Genomic DNA, 13,857 nt, shown 5'->3' on the forward strand with positions numbered 1-13,857 from the left:
AAAATAACACCAGTTCATGAATATTGGACCATTCTATGCTTTTTAATGAGTGAATGTATTTTAAAATGTGAAGAAAAAAAAGTGTGCATGTGTGTGGGGTGGCATGGGCGTGGCTGGTGAAGGGGAACATTAATGTGCGAAGCCATGGAGCGATTTGCCAGGGTAAGGAAAACGCAAACGCCTGCACTAGTCCTTGCAATTGGCTGAACACACAGAATCAGCGGCCTAATCGAATAGGGCATTAAGCTGACAGACAGGTGTTCATTTATACACGCACACACAATGGTGTGAACACATATGCATATACACTGCTTATTGAATATATACACACATGCACTCTTTTGCACGTAAATATTCAATAAAGGCTGCACACGTTCATACTCACCGTGCACACACTCTTGAATTTTGCATATGCACTGAACACACCTGAACTCATATCTATAAAGAGGCAAAAATACACACATATTCATGCAGCTATTATCCTGCATTTGCTGATCGGTAATTTTCAACCCGGTGGCACTATTCCCCTGTTACAGAGTGCAATTATGGGATGTTTACACAGCCAAACAATAGGCCAGTGAAACATACACTCAGTCAAACACTCATTAGAAGGGCCAATAGACGCTGAGGTGACCTAGACCATTACAACAATCACATGCCACGCTCATTAAGATTGAGCTGTGTAGTCCGCTGTATCCGAAGTAAGATTAAAGCACAATACAAAATCACAAAATACTGCACATACAATAAAAACGTATTTAGCAGCAGTAAAGTAATACATTTGTAAGTTGACTGAAATGGTTGCAATCACTGTAATGACTGATGGAGGCTCACAAAGTAGGAAAAATGGCACAGTTGGCTGTAATACGAGACAGTTGCAGATTTTGGCTGATTATGATGGTTTTCAATTCATGACATCAGGGCAGTAGAAGACTCCTGCTTTTCACCACATGATAAATAATAGATTCAGTACTGGAGTAAAAATTGTATTCAGATTTTAGAGTTACAGCAGTAAACCTTAGACAGGCTGATGAAAGACCTGACCTCAGTGAAACACCATCAGCCGAATGCTCTGTGAAGACAGCGAGGAGCCACTCCAATTTTAGCAGTGATGGAAGACAAGTGAAAAAATTGACCAATCAAAACCTCATCCACTACACTTAGCCAATCAAAGCGCAGACTGAAGATTAAGCCGGTGGATGTGGATGAACAAGCGCTTGCTGAAAAATTACTGCCCCATTGTCTCTTGATTTTCAAGCCAAGACGCAATCATGTCAACGAGCATGCTCCGGCCTCTAAATGACAAACAAGAAAGGTGAGCTATTTTTACTGTCACGATGTTAATGAGAAAGAAGCTCGTACATGTGTGCGTGTTCATGCCTCACCTCACACACTGTCACTTTGTGTGTCCATGTATGTCACACAACTCACAGATTACCCAGATTTATTCTGCCATGTGAAAATTACACTGATAAGGTCAGGCTGGATATTACCAGTGTGAGGTGCTTCATATATACACATACATTTGTGAAAGGGATCCATCCAGTGGCAGATACACATCAAAGCTGCACATTTACTACAGAGGTCAGAAACATGCCTTGACATTAAAGATATAGCACATACCACATAAAACAACACCTACCTCTGTCTCTCTCTCTCTCTCTCTCACTCACACACACACGCACGCACGCACACACACACACACACACACACACACACACACACGCACACCAAAGCACACATCTGTTAATCCGTCAAACTGCCCACACAAACTCATGGCGCTCACTTTAGCACAGAGAATCCCCCGTTACAAAAAACATTTCCATGAGTCACCTTTTTATTTCCCTCCCCTTCCCCCTCCCTCAACATGCCATCTTTCTTTCTATCCTCTTTTTAACTTTCATGTTAAGTACACTAGGGGGTGTCTTAAAAATCAAGTTTGGATTTTTTTATGGGTCACCCCCCAAAAATGTTCCAAATGATGAAAAAACATGTTTTGTAAAATTCTTTTTTTTTTCTTTCTTTTTTTTTCTTCTTAAAATTCTATAGTCGTACTATTTGTTTAAGTGGTGCCGCACAGCAAGCTTAGTTTACATAAAGCTAAATGTATTGACTTTATGATGTTTTACACTGTAATAATTGGATATGTACAAATATTTGAATAAAATAGCTTTATCAAGTTGATAATTATTTTGTGCCCCATAATTAGTGTAATTTTCAAAATGTTTCAACTTGAAATTTGCAGTTGTTCTCATTTTTAGGTGGGCTTCTCTTACTACTGGTGCCTGTGGGCCTCAGCCACTTGCAGCAGGTACTGTCGCTGTTCTTCCTGTTTAGTGAGGACAGGGTTAAAATCCTGAGTCAGATTTACAGCCCTCTCTGCACAATCATCGACAACTTTGAGATTCTGAACAATGCTTTTGGCAGCTACAAACACCTCTACATCAGACCAGTCTTTTGGATTCATGTCAAAAACAGCTTGAGGTATGTTGTAGAAAGTGAACAGATGAAGGCTGTTGTTGGTGATGAAATGGCTCATGGGTTTAGACATGATGTTGTCCACTGCCACTGACAGTCTCTGGTGGATCTACCAGAGCCTTTGTTGTTGTTAGGGTTTTCACCATACTTGCCTTCTCTTTATTGCTTGTAGTAATAAGGAACAAACAACATCCATTGCGTACACAAGTATACACATAACCAAAATAACATCCAACTGCAGCACCATTAAATACAGTGGAAATGGCCTAAAATGGGCTAAAATAAAATTTATGTGGCAGGTTTTTTTTCGACCAAAAGGAACATAATTACAGGCTGGCCCATTTAAAATAATTATTTGCTTTTTTTTTGGTACTTTTAAGACACACCCTAAAGTACAGTCTCTTGTCAAAAGGTAGTGGGGAAGCTAGACTAAAACCATAAAGAGCAGGATAAATGGGGGCTAAGGTGACAAACACTCATCTCTAAATAAATGCCATGGAAAGATCCAAAATAAGAGATAACTGTAGGAAGAGACAGGGCTTTTCTCATTATTTTTTTATCATGCTGCGTGCATAAAGACAATAAACTGCACAAAATTATACATGCATACATCCTGTGCATACTGTGCCCTTGCATATGTCAACTGTCTGAACTATATTGCTCTGATCTTGCCATCTTGGCATTATCAAGGCATTTTTTTCACACTCTGTTGTGTGCATGTCTGAATGTGTGTGTGTTAACGTCTACTGACAGGTTCCATTTGACGCCCAGCTACTGGGCCATGCTAAATAGCTTCTGCTTTCTACCCACTTAATGTCTGAATGTCAGTCAGTTAAAGGTCAGTCTATATTAGTGTGCTGTAAGGGCCGATCCAAAGCCACAAAGGACGGTAATGCAAACTTTATCACTCTAAAGTGTTTGACCGTCAATTTGGGACTTTACAGTCGGAGGATTATGAGATGGAAGGCCATTGGACACAGATGGCTAAGATCCCCTACTTTCCAAGTACTTTGTCAATCACATCATACACCCTTTTAAAAACCCTATGTACAGTACATGGTCAGAAAATCAGGCCTTTCCAAAAGATATAGTGTTTTGTTGCAGTAACAAGCATGACTTAAAGCCAACATTCTTCTTGTTTGTTTTATGAATAAGCAATCAGGTTACTGTTGATACTAACCTATAAATTAAGAACATGTGCATATATTAGCTAATGTAACTAGAGGGGCAGCAAGGGGACACTGCAGAATCCTACTGAGAAAATCTGCTTTCAGTCAGGCTGTATTTTCAATTAGAGCATCACATCAGTGGAATTCTTTACCACAGAAAATTAGGTAGTCCCCACCATACCATTGATTCAATGTGTTCAATGGCCCTGGTCCTGTACTGTGCTTTTTTAACAAAAGGCAAAAGGACTACCAATGAAAATCTGCCCTCAGCTATTTGGGCATGTTTACATTTGTTGAAATATACACTGTCCCTCCAAATAAAGAATGAATTAAATTAAAATTAAATTGAGGGTGCCTTTGTGGTTCTTATGACATCTCCAAAGTTACATTTAGATTTCAAAAGGACTTCAGACTTAAATTAAATAATAAATTCTTTGTTCAGATTACCTACTTATTTGAGATTTAAGTGGGCAGGAACAGCAGTATACAGTGATGCACCACTCTCTTTGTACTGCATTGTGTGTCTTTCTGATAGTAAGTGTGCACACAAAAGGGTGACATAAAAATGCTGTTCACAAATGAATAAAGCACATTGATTTGGCATATATAAGCAATTCCTACTTACAGTACAAAACAATAAACTAGTAGCACGTCAGACTCTTATCCTAAGTCAAAGGCCCTCTAATGCAGAGGTCTTTCCAAACATGCATCTACTTTTCTAAAGAATCCCTTTAAGGAATAGACTGTTGTGAAATGTAATATATTTCACACAAAATGACTACATAATTCATTCTGATTTTCCTCTGCTCTGTCATTACAGGATAATTTTGAACTTAGCTTACAGTTCACCTTGAGGTGACTAAACTCTCCTTGGGCAATATGTGAGCTTGGGTGTGGGCATATTAATATTTCAGTATTGCCTTGTGTGCAATGTGTTGTGGAGTGAGAGAGAGAGTGCAATCAGCGAGGTGACGCAAGAGGGAAGAAAAACTAATAAACCAGTGATTAGCTTATGCACCTGCTATTCTCATTAGCTCACATTGCAGTGATAATACAGCAGAGACAAGTGGTAGCAGCAGTGTATTTACTCAAAACCATGCAAGAACACAAAGAACAAGATGCTGGATACGAAGATGATGACATACAGAGCAAGAAGATGGTTGTGGTGAATATGAAGATTAAAGATTAAAACTGTAATAAATGAATTATTAAGACAGTGATGAAAACGATATGATCATAACATTGATAATGTTAATTATGCTGTGTCTGACACTGATGGTACCAATAATGTCAGTGTCATTTTGGCACTGTTTTTTGATATGTGTATGACACAGAATGTCTGAAGGTGGATGTTGATGATTAGAAGAAGGTGAAAGAGATCCTGATGAAAAACAACGCCCAGAATGAATGATGATGCAATTATGATATTTATGATGATTTTCCTGATGATGGGGTGATGATTAAGTGTTCAATTTCTCTGAGAACAAAACTATCATAGCAAACACACTGTTTTATATAAATGGCCGGTATTTTATTTATTTTTTTCCATGAAAATGTGTATCGTGTACATATCTACTAAAAACTGCTTTAAAGGGGTCATATTTTGCTAAACCCACTTTTATTATTCTTTGGCACATTTATTTGTGTATTTGCACCCTAATAGTTCAAAAAGTTAGAATTTGAACCCTCCAGGCTGCAAAGCTATCTTTACATTCATTTTGGCAAAAATCGAGTGGGTTTCTACAACTTGCTTTAATTCCTGCTTAATTTGTTACGTCTATAACTAGTTACATCACGACATTTGCTCATATAAGGTCAAGACTTCCAACGAACATTTCTCCAAATATGCCATAATTGTTTATCAGCAGCAGCGGTTGTAGTAAAAGCTGAAAATATGTCCAAACTTCAAGCCAATTATTTAAAATGTACAGTTGTTGGCTAAACGGTACAGAAAAGCACAGTCAATAACCTGGAGGGGGTGGGGCTCATTTGCATTTAAAGGGCCAGCACTGAAAAAAACTTTTCTGGTGTCATTACTCAGAAATATGGTTAAAGATGGACCTGTGGAGTTAAATTAATGAAGAATTCACACCCAAACAGAGCATTTACAGTTTATGTAGACCACAGGCAAATGTTTTAAAATGTATAATTCCATTTTTTAAAAAAAGCAAATATCACTCCTTTCAAGGGCACACACACAAACATACAAATAAATACCACCTTCAAAAGTGGATTAAGCAAGACTAAAGGCAGCCATCCACTGTAAATAAGATAGGGAAGGAGGCAGGAAAGGAATGGAAAACAGAGCTATGCAAAAAGCACATCACTTGTCAGAGCACTAACATGGCAGAGGTCATCCAATACAGCATGACAGAGCGCAGACTATATCCACACTGTGCCATAAAATTTCACAGCACACTTTTAGAAGCAACCACTCCTTAGGGGGACCTATGTGACAGCAATGATCTTTTATTTTCCGCTGTTTTTTTTTTTTTTTTTTTTTTTTAAAGCAGTTTGATCTAAGGTTTTGCTTTATTGGCTGCCTAATATTCACTGAGCAGTATTTCAATGACACAGATGACTGCATTCTTGAAGTGGTTTAATTTGGTGAGAAAACTTTCATTTTCCACATGTTCATCCATCCTTGCACAATAATTGCTGCCACAAAAGTAAAACCCATGATGGAATAGTAGTGAAATTATTACCTATCTTAGGCAATACTTGTTTGACAGATCAGGGACAGCTCTGTAACAATAAGAAAGAAACAAGAAACATGAAGCTAAAAATCCCCAAAATAAACTCCACTCCACATTTTAATTACACTTGTAGATGTGGTTTTAGTGTATAGCTACATATTTTTTGCCATGTATTTTTGTTTAATACTCAATGGTGATGTTGCATTTGCATTGAAATTATCTCAAGTGAAATTCTTTTAGATTCCTTTTTCTTCAAGTGAAGGTTAAATTATCATGGTTTGAATTGCAAAATGGAAACAGTATGAGGCAATACCCTTTAGTTACTTAAATATGAGAGCTGAATCTTACTAAATTCAGGCTTTGACACTGACAAATGGAATTTCAGCACTACAAAATCAGTGAAGGGATTCACATACACAAAGGTACAAAATGTACACAGGGGAAAACAAACAAGATCACAAATGGATGCACACGCTGTTTAATGCAGCATGTGCCTATGCTTCCAGAAGGGAACCTACAAACTTATTATGCACACACACCTTGACTAGGAAGGGTAAGATAACACTATTAACCTTGTCCAATGACTTATACACATGCTCTGCTCTGCGCTTTAATTCACCACGAGTCACATTTTTTTCTGTCTTCCACTATTTCTCTTCCCACTGTCATCGTACCAAGATTAGTATTTCACTTCTGTCACGGTCAAAATGCAGCATCTGCCAGGCTGACAGGACAGGCTTTATTGATATTATGAAGCAAACACACACATGCCCGAAGGTACAGACAGAAACATACACAAAGATGCAAATATACACACCAGACAATCATCAACATACTGAGTGCAGCAATAAGAATCACTTTGCAGTCTGCATGTGAAAAAAGACTGATGGAGGGAATAAGGAGGAGAAAACTAGACAGTAAGAGGGAGAAAGTGATAGGGAGAGCGAGGGAAAGGGATTAAAAATAGAGTAGAAGAAGAGACGCAAAGGATAACAGGAGGGAGTGTGGGAGAGCTGTGTGTTTAGACTGCGAGAGAGGGAGAAAAACACTTTGGATGCTGGATAAATGCCTACACCTCCCAACCCCTAATCACTGCCGAGTCTTCTCCACCTGCAGAGGCATGATGGAGGGATTGGAGAGGGAAAGAAAAGGAAGGATGGATGGAGGAAAGTTTCTAAATTGAGTCAGCACCCCTAGGATGCATCTCAGCTATTTTATCATGACTCAATGAAAAATTGGATTGACTCTGCAGATTTAAAGTAGGGGGTCTATGATCCAAAAGGGAGTCTTTCCCAGGATGGAAATAAATAATGAGAAAGCCAACCACCTATTTTGACATGTTAGATAGCAGTGTTTCTCTACAAAGCACAACTATTGCAGTCATCCTTAACAATAGCTGCCATTAGAGTCACGTCATCAGAGAATGTTTTTGTTAAGCCTTATTCATTTTGCCAAATCTATTCAATGAGACCAAATTCTTTTGAAAAATGAAAAAATCAGGCTGATACAGGTCTACTGAGCAGTTTCATAGAATCAGCTGAAGAGATGAATATCTTGCTAAAAGGTACTGTTGTGGGCAATCAATAGAGGAGGTTTAAGTCATGCTGTTTCATGCCCATTTTCAAACTGTATTTTGTTTTATGTGCCTCTCAAGTTAAAATACAACTCAAATTGGTGTCTGTAGCTGTCAGTCCATTTTAGTACAATACTGACAGTGATTCTGCTTTAAAGGGTCTCACTTGGGGGTTTCTCTCTCAAAATGTGCTTTAAAATGTGAAAAGTAAAATCTGAGGGAGTAATGAAAATGTAGTCCGACTCAGAAAACAGTCAGTTGGAGTAAGCCCGCTTTTGGTTAACTATTTCAGTTGGCATTCTCCTCCTCTTCCATTCTCGACATCAAAGTCTGCTTTCACTGCATGAATCAACACCAACCTCAGAGCTAGCGACTACGTGTCGAAAATGGCAACTTGAACAGTGTTGGATTGTGCAAAAAGGCATGCCTATTTAGTTCCTTGTGCCATTTTCTTTTGTGGGACACCCCTAAGTTAGCACCATGGAAGATGATTGTGACTGTTTCAAAGAACACAAACAGGTTAGAGAGTTTTCCCACTATTCCTCAATGATACTGAGAAAGCCAGGCCTTTCTCTAGGAGTTGCACAGCATCAAAATAGAAGGTTGACATAGATTTGGCAAAATGAGAGTGGAAACTCACGGACAAGATAGGTATGTGACTGATGTAATGAACTTTGTATACACATTTAACAGTTTTATTTCATTTTATTTATTTATTTATTTATTTACTGCCTAGCTACAACTGCTTTATCACGCTGTCATGTTTGCCACTGCACCTGTGATCCAGGGTAATTTAATTAGCATGCCAAATAGAAGATTTAGAGAATACTGGTTTGAGCTCTGGTGGGCATGTGTGTGCGAGTCTGTGTGGGCATGTGCTGTAAGTGCTTTATTTTAGCAAGTGCACTTCCACGGGGACATATTATGGGATGACTGTAGTGTGCAGGTGCTTTTGTACCTCTGCAGCTGGTGGATACTGACACAGCAGCCCAGCTGAAAATGATCAGAAATCATCACAATTACAAGCTGAGCTACCAAGACAGAATTGAGCCTAACTTTACAACTCCTACAATGATTTTACCTTTGCAAAACTTCCCCTTCTGCTTAATAAGTAATTTTCCTTTCGCTCCTGCCACTTATAATTCTTATCTCATGAACCACTCTCCCAGTTTTAGATTTATCTTTGTTCTGCGGTCATTACCCACAGAACAAAAGTCCCGCTGGGTTCAATAACAAGCATTCAATGCTTGATTTCCAGCAAGCAACTCAGCTGAAAGGTCAGGATCCCTTTCTTGCACATAGGATATACAACTCACTGACCTTAACATCTGCAGTTCTTTGAAAAGATAGCTGTGCAAAGATAGCTGTGGTTGCGAGATGTACAACTCCTAGACATTAATGTCTGAGGAGGGTGTTAATTAAAGCAAAAGTCGATAGTGCTGAGTTCATGCAAGACTGCACTGAAGTCCAAGGGAAAATAAAATCTTAGTAGCACTGTCCCATGAGGGCAGTTAAATTGATAGCACTGTACTATACATGTAACTGAATTCTGCCAGTACAGAAATAAAATGTACTCTATAGACACAAAGAGTAGAGATTCATAACAAGGGAAGGGTTTGTCTCCTTTCTGTACCTACCTGGCCCACTTTCATAGACTTACTCAGAATAGTTGAATTTTTGATTCCAAGAAGGATCCATCTTATGATACCATATACTGATATTGTATAACTATCTAAACCTCCAGATGCTGCTACAGCCGCAGCTGAACTCACCCCCATTTGCCATCACTTTGCACCAACAATATTCCCTAAAATCACATCTAAGCTCTTATGCAAGCAATTTTATCAACTTATATATCTTTTATGCATATAATACTTAAATAGTGCCTTTAATACGTATCCAGCTCCATACAATGACCATACATGACCTTTAACCTGAACTCATTTGAATATCATGTTGGAAAATACAGCAAAATCATTAGGTTTGACTTTTAACCCCTAAAGGCCCAAATACATGCCAGTGTCCAAAAGCATCTACTGATCTAAAATGTTTAATAACTTTAGAACCACTACTCCGATCAATAAATTTAAATAATTGGTGTAAAATGCAGTTTGTCATCTTTTCATGGTCATCAGATATGACCCATTTGGACATTCAGAGGCTCTGTAGTGAACGTAAAAACACTGTCATCTTCTACTACATTGATTCACCAGTAAAACCCATGAAGTTTAATCAACGATGGAGGTGAATGGAGATACTTGGTTCATGTTCAGTTAATGATAGATTTTACTGATAAAGCCACTTTTTCTCAAGTTTTCTCTGTTTTTGGTATGATAACCCTCAAATGTAGTCTCAGCGTAATGATTAAAGTATATGATCAGTAAATAAATATAGGAAAATACCTTGATTTTCACAGAAATAAATGCAAAATGGAAAGGGTAATATTAGGATGAATAGTGATGAATCACATAAGAAAGGATTAAATAGAGAGAAAAATTTACATATGAACTCTCACAAAAGTAACACTGGGTCTTATGGTTAAAATCTAAAATAACATTCTTGCCCACCTTGTAGATTCTACTGCTTGAAATATGTTAAACACACTGTATTTATACATAGAACATATCGAGCTTTACAATCTATGAGGAGGGAAAGATGTTCAATTATAAGGCCAACTAAGAAGCTTTAAAATTATACATTTACATGCAGAAGTGGATGTACCATCCCAACTGATCACCTAAACATGTCTTATTTACAAATGTTTGTTGTAATCATGATCATAAGTATTTGTTCCTTTAATGGAACTCCTTTCCAGTTGAGTAAATCATGTCACCATTCATACAAGAGTTCCAGTCTTAGTATTACAGTCATTATCACACTAAAAGGGATACATTTTGGAAATGCTTGATATTACTGTTTTGCTTCAGCAACTGAGTCACGCATCACTGAACAAGATCCAAAATGATTTTCTAGACATAATTATGCATTTTGCTGAGCCAGACACACCTATTTTTAAAATAAATCCAAAGTCGGCAAAACAGATAGGATACCAGAACATGTCCTTTGTCCCAACTGAAATATGGACTCATCTAGACATACGGGGAATTCTGAGAAGCATATTTGGGGAAAATACACAAATTGGCATAAATCTTCATACATTTTAAATATTAAGATCTACAGTTTCCCTTAAGAATAGGTTGTATATTAATTATCTGGAAATACCATGATGTTTTCCCCAAGTAGGAAACAATAAAGACTGCTGATTCTACAGTATGTTGTGATGGATTTATGGACACATTTGTCCTCAGTTTAAATCAGTGGTTTTCATCAGGTCAGTAGATAGAATATGGTTAAGCTATGTTGTTCTCAAGTATGAGTTAACAGAGAAGCAGGGTGAGGTGAAGTGAGGCGTGGGAAGGAGAGGAGATATACAGTAATTCTGCTGGTGTGACATTTTCCCATAATCCCTCCCAAATGCCGCCAGTGTCAGGAGACAGAGTGGCATAGAGGCAGTGGGAGGAGGAGAGATGGAAAATATCTATTGCTACACTTTTGTTGAGTATGAAGCGAATGAAAAACCATCTATTTTTTCCTTGTAGATTATAGAGTATACTGCTGAATAGATGCATTTGCGTGTGTGCTTGTGTGTGTGTAAACTCTCTCTTGACTGATGTTAATCGAAAGAAATGACGGTGGCAGTAATTACCATAAAAACAATAATGGAATGATTGGATCAAAAGAACATGACAGAATCATTACCAACTGTGCACACACACAAACCTACACACATAATAAAAGCAGTGAAATGGTGAGCACAGCAATTATGTCTGTGCTTTCTTTTCTGATTTCTCACTGCCAAATATCATCCATGTGTAAAGGACGGCCTCTTATTATGTGAATCTGATCTATAGGCTAGTGTTTTCCATTTATGTGAGTGGTTATTGTAACGTTTCTGCGACTGCACAATGGTGGCTTAATTCTCATTTAATTCTCTGGCTGTGTCTCTTTTGTCTGTCCTTCTTTTTTGCACACTTCTCAGACACAGGGTGAAGATCACCACAGCAGAGAAGAAGGAAGACATGCAGGGTTGTTATCATCCCAAGGTCAAACACACACACAAACAGATAGGCCACCTCAGAAAAGGAAAATAACTACAATGGGCAATTTACCCAGAACAGGCAGGGATGATGGCCAGGGCACAGATGCACGCACGCACACACAAACATGCACACACACACACACACACACACACACACACACACACACACACAAACAGATACACACAGCTGTGCCTCAGGGCCAAGGTTCTGGCAATGCATCATTACCCTCCCTTGGAGGTGATTCCATATCCCAGCATGCATTTCTCATGTGGAGAGGAAATTACCCCTGGGCCGTGCTGAGAGCCAATAGAGTGTGTCCTCTCTCCTCTATCTGTATCTCACTCTTCCTTCCTTTTCTCTTCTTTTAAATCCCTCACTCTCTCTGTTACTGTGGTCTCACTCCCTTACCATCCTCCCCCCTTGCTCTCTATCTCCCTGAGTCACCCATTTACTGACCTATTCTTTTATCATACTTTATCTTTCTCTTATTGCTGCCTGCTATTTTCTATCCTTCTTCACCTGCCTCGTGTCCCGTGAAGAATGCAAAATGATAATGAGGACAGTAAAGGACAGTGAAGGGCTCTATCCCTCTCTGTTCTGCCCTCTCTGTTTCAGGTTAACTTTGTGTCATAAACCAATATTAACAATGTTAATCTCCTGGAGGCAGATAACAGACAGAAAGTTCCCTTGTATATTCTTAGGTTTTATCACGTTTTTATTCTAAAAGTCTTTTAAATTAAAAATACTCCAACCAGACATGTGACTTTAGCTGACTTACAGACATGTTCTCTTCCTATTCCAACAACTAATTCTTCACATGATCCTTCTCCTACACTGGGCAGGAACATATCAGCATAAACAGGAAGCATGGTGAAACACCCCAGAAGAACACATAGTGACTGATAAGACCCAACTCGGCAGCAAATGAGGGTGCCTGCGTCATCATTTCTGATTGTCTGCATTTCTGTTCATCCAGACTCAACACAATCAGGGAGTTTACAAACAGGCCAGGCAGTGTTTGCAAAAGTCTATATATTTAGGATCCTAAAATGCTGGAGTAAGTGTAAATGCAAGGTGTAAACACAGCAAAAGTTGTGCATTTTAAAAGATATTGGTGTGAACAGAACTTTATTCTTTAAAAGTAGTATTCAGTTGTTGTGTTTCTGTGCAGGTATAATGAAATGCTGCATGATAACGAGAGTACACCCAGGGTACACATGTGAAACAGTGCTGTGCTTGTGTTCACAGTAATAATTAGTATTTGTGCTCGTAGTAGTCAGGTCTCATGGTCGATCCTGGTCTCTGTCCGTGGTTCTGAACCTTTGAAACCCAACTGCATAGTTCTGTGTCTCTGTCCATGGTGCTGAAGTCTCTCTTTCTCAATGACTATATTCTCATGCACTGTCCTTCATTTTGCTTTAATTCCTAATAATATATTTACATGGAAATTAAAATGAATATTCCACTAAAATCTGGTTGAAAAGCAGATGGACATACCCTGAGTAAAAATAGGATTTTTTTTAACACACCTTCCCTTTCTCATTCTTTTAAACACTGGCTTGAAAAGTTCAGTTTGCATGTGCCATCCTCTCTCTCTATGTTTTAAGCATGCTTCCCCCTTTAACCAGAAATGCGGACTGTGTCTCTATGGGACCATGTTTTGCAACCTGCAGTAAACCTCGCAAATGAGAAGCATATTATGGATGCACCGTATATATATATATATATATATATATATATATATATATATATATTATATATATATATATATATATATGTCCAAGGATTCCTAACATAACTGGAATAATAATAACTGGAGTAACTTAGTTAGTTGGAAGATG

General features: G+C 38.3%; 1 protein-coding gene and 1 long non-coding RNA gene across 2 annotated transcripts in view; both read right to left on the bottom strand.

The window, feature by feature from the left end:
• The window catches only part of ctnnd2a (catenin (cadherin-associated protein), delta 2a), a 327,752-nt gene that overhangs the window by 131,752 nt on the left and 182,143 nt on the right, over nucleotides 1-13,857 (bottom strand). The gene's annotated exons all lie outside the window — the stretch shown is intronic.
• LOC115411362 (uncharacterized) lies at nucleotides 2,426-2,752 on the bottom strand. The gene is made up of 2 exons (XR_003934200.1): nucleotides 2,692-2,752; nucleotides 2,426-2,576 (listed from the first exon to the last, which is right to left on the bottom strand). It is a non-coding gene; the product is annotated as an uncharacterized LOC115411362 (long non-coding RNA).

This window comes from Sphaeramia orbicularis, chromosome 20, assembly GCF_902148855.1.
Source record: "Sphaeramia orbicularis chromosome 20, fSphaOr1.1, whole genome shotgun sequence".
NCBI classification, from domain to species: Eukaryota; Metazoa; Chordata; class Actinopteri; order Kurtiformes; family Apogonidae; genus Sphaeramia; species Sphaeramia orbicularis.